Source organism: Strongylocentrotus purpuratus, unplaced genomic scaffold (assembly GCF_000002235.5).
Source record: "Strongylocentrotus purpuratus isolate Spur 01 unplaced genomic scaffold, Spur_5.0 spur5_scaffold_17, whole genome shotgun sequence".
Taxonomy (NCBI): Eukaryota; Metazoa; Echinodermata; class Echinoidea; order Camarodonta; family Strongylocentrotidae; genus Strongylocentrotus; species Strongylocentrotus purpuratus.
In genome coordinates, this window is record NW_022145602.1 from 26,881,638 (window position 1) to 26,885,628 (window position 3,991).

Consider the following 3,991-nt stretch of genomic DNA (forward strand, 5'->3'; position numbering starts at 1 on the left):
AGTTTTGACATTTTATCGGACATATATACTGCAATAATACATCACAATTGAAAAGACAAACATTGCAAAAACAACACCTCAGATTTTAGCCCCAAATTTACTGTCACGGATCATACGCAACACAACCACAACAAATTGATTCGCCACCAAAGACAAGCATTACACATCCCAAAACCACCACAATAACTCCCAAAACATAAATGTCAGGAGGCCAATGTCTATGTGTCAAGATGTCAGCGATAACGAACACTTTATTAACTAGTCTTGGCTCCAAGCGCACGCAGGCGCGTCACATTTACAAATAATACATTGAGTAATAAATGCAAACCAGAAATAGTAATTGAGCATATATATTCCAAGTCACCTGTATCGCTATGAAGAACTATAATTGAAGAGACTTACATCTCAGGATACTGCACTACACTATTCAGTGAAACCTCATAGTAACATGGTCTTTTGACATCATTATTCATCAGGTGTAATAATAAATTTGAAACTGATTACCCTCAAATGTACACAGTAGATACAACAAGCCAAAGAGTGCACAATCTTATGGGTTTACATCTAGTGACATTATTCCATATAATTTTTCTGTTATCAAATCTCTTCAAAAGCAGTTTTCCATTTTGGAACAAGATTCAAACCTATGTACAAAACGATCTATGGGTGTGTATATGGTGTGCATTACACAGGCTTTTCAATTGCCACACATCTGTGAATTCGTCTCGTTTATTAAAAATGGGCTCACTTGATGTGAATTTCTTGCTTTTCATCTTTAATGATGTAAATCACTTGGTTGAGAGCAATCCAGACAATGTTATAAAAAAGGTCTACATGTTTATCTCAGGTTATCCATACTGTACCTGCAGAATCAAAGCACATGTAGAGTGCAAATAATTTGCAAAAATTTGTCGCTGTTTTCACGAAGTGACGGTAGTGAAAAAAAATGCATTCACTTTGCGTTACGATTTTCCTCACTACCGTCACTTCCTGAAAATAGGGACGAATTATAGCAACTGAATCAGATACAGCAGGTACAATCATGAAGCTTATAGAGTAAATATTCAAATACAGTGTACCTCACAACAACTCAAAATTCAAGTACATTTTGTTTAACCCCTAATGTAATCAATTCTTCTAAGTTCCACTTTAGTTTGCCTTCGTGTAAAGTTAACATACAGAAAATTATGGTTAGGTTGTGCAACTGTCACAATGTGTCCCCAAAATTTTATTTCATTACACAGAACAAAAGTCTCAGATTGTTCTGTTTTTTTAAAAGATTATTGAAAGCTCTCTCCAGTTTTAAACGGCTTCACAGTCAATCATCCAGTGGATAAGCTATGCAGACAAGAGGCAAAATATAAAAGACCGATCTGTCTTTGTAGTTTGTACGAATGAAGTTCTATGTTTTGTTTTGTTTTTCCTGAAAATGCGTTCTCTCCAAAGTTGTGTTGAAGTAGGTCAAGCTGATCCTGGCTAATGAGCTTGCTTTCGTGGACTTCCTGCAAGAGAGTCCTGGTTTTTCCATCTCTCCTGTTTACCTTGTTTCACCACTTTAAGCTATTTCTTGGCATCTTGCACTGCTGTCTGGTTATATTCAGTTTCTAATCAACTCAGACAGAAAAAGAATAGTCATGTTCTTTTGTAATGTCATAGGGTTTCTTTGGAGGCACGGGAACACTTTTGGATGTTGTACATGGTTTTGCTGGGAGTCTTGAGCCATGGGTCTGTTTATAGGGAGGATGTCCAGGAAAGACAGTAGGCACAGCTCTAAGAATGAGATGTGGTGTGTAACATCCTTTCCTCTCTTGGGTGTATTCCTGCATTACAATAAAAGCAAATGGAAACAATAAAGAGTTTTTTCTCATAACATGACAATTGTTCTACTATTCATGCTATTTCATGTGATTTTTAAGACTGAAACTGAAAGCAGCTTCCAGCCAAATAAATAAAATAATAATGATGTCAGCAAGTCATAAGCAAATTTGATAGAAATAGTGTAGTGTGCGGTGGGATTTTTAGGCTAGCCTAGCCTAGTTGGATAACTCCTGTGATGTGAAATTTGGCAGGCTAGCCTGGCTTAGACCAAAAGCTTCAGTCTCTCTATATCGTCGGTTGTTCTACTGAGACTGTGTCTGGCTCCACTAGACCTCTGATTATATTATGGGGAATGTCAACAAATGTCACTTTTATTAAAGAAATGACCCATATCAGATGGTTATATCTGTCTAACCTGGCTTTGCCTTTCGGGCTTTAGAAATTAGAGAGTAGAGTTTAGATTTAGAGTCTAGATCTAACTTAGATCTAGAGTCTAGTCTATAGTTAAAATATAGATCTAAACTAAGTCAGAAGTTGACATTTGATTTTCATCTTGAAATTAGATAAGATAAAATTAATTGTATCGTTTTATTCTAGACTTTTCTTTAATAGAATCAAGCTCATGGAGTTATATTTCCGAGTTGGACTCTCTGGCTCTTGGAGTTGCAAACGACTCAGGCGCAGCAGAATTTTCCCATCACCATCCCCAGAACCTTAACCCATGCCTGCCCCAGCCCGGCGGGCGTGGACTGGCGCGCTCCGCTGCTGCAGGAGCTGCGGTGGCTTGTCATGAGACAACCCGGGTACAGACTACAGTCACTGCATAAACTACATTTTTAGCTCTAAAATCTCCTTATTAATCAACATAACATTAAGAAGAACTTACTTGTGAAATATTATGCAGTTCCCTTTCTTTCTTCGGTTCGAACATCCAAATGCAACGCACGAACCTGGCTTCTCCAATTTTTTCCACGTATGTTGTGCACAGTATCTTGTTGGGTCGTTCGTTTTTCTGCCCTCCTTAGTAATGGCGGCCACAGCTCCAGGTCCACACAGCAATTTGAGCGAGTACGCCCTCTAGTGTTATTAAGTATATATCTCTATGGATCATACACAGTATGTCCTCCGTTTGTGTATACATTTTGCCTACGTACTGTAATTCGAGTTAATCATCAATGGTGATAGATGGCGCTGTTTCTTTTTCTCTGGCTCAAATATTGATTCAGTCATTTCAGTGTTTCGTTTTTCTTCAATGTTTCTCATCGAATGGTCTGATGGTCGTGGGCAATAATTTAGGTGTCGACCGTGAACCGAGTGCGAGTATTAGGGACTTTTAGATTCTGCACGACGAGAACGTGGACTGCCCTTTTAAGGCAATGTGATGTCCTTTTAAGGCACTGACAGTGACGTCACATTGCCTTAAAAGGGCAGTCCACGTTCTCGTCGTGCAGAATCTAAAAGTCCCTATTAATAAAGGTTAACTGTGCAGTGCTAAACCATACTTTTCTCATCATTCCTCTCCGAGAGAGAAATACGAACATGAATATTGAATATGAATACAAAATAAACATTGGCGTATATTTTGTGAGTTTTTAAAATTCATTTCATGTAGGCGGAAGAATATCACTGGAGCAATGTTACTTTAATTTTGTTGATAGAATGGGAATCAAAGGGAACGAAAAAAAGTTTGGGGGGACTTTAAACCTCCCATAAACGTTTAAATGCCCTCGAAACGTATAGCGAACGTTTTCAGAGCATTGCGGTAATGCTGAATCCCAGGCGCGTAGCTAGAGTTCGATGTTTGTTTTTTTTTTTTTTTGGGGGGGGGGGGGGCACTTACATGTAATCGATCGAGGTAAAAAAAAAGGGGGTCTAAAAAAAATCAACCGATCTTGGACATTTTAGGGGGGCACGTGCCCCCCCCCCCCCCCGTGACTACGCGCCTGCTGAATCCAAATAAGGAAAATTATTTAAAAAAAAAAAGATGTTGAATCTCGCTACGAAAGAAAAGCCCCCTTTATTTGCAATATTAGTTTTGTGGTTTACCAAACCTTTTTATGTCAGCTCTAATTCCGTTTAAGCAACTTTACATTTTTGCTTGGATATTGTTTGCATAATGTGTTGTTGATGTTTCTATTGATATATTCTACATGCTCCTATGTTCATGACTGTG

General features: G+C 38.4%; 1 long non-coding RNA gene across 1 annotated transcript; it reads right to left on the reverse strand.

Moving 5' to 3' along the window:
* Positions 1-217: 217 nt before the first annotated feature.
* Positions 218-2,920, reverse strand: LOC115924966. Its single transcript, XR_004064513.1, has 2 exons — positions 2,705-2,920; positions 218-1,820 (listed from the first exon to the last, which is right to left on the reverse strand). It is a non-coding gene; the product is annotated as an uncharacterized LOC115924966 (long non-coding RNA).
* Between the last annotated feature and the right edge of the window lie 1,071 nt (positions 2,921-3,991).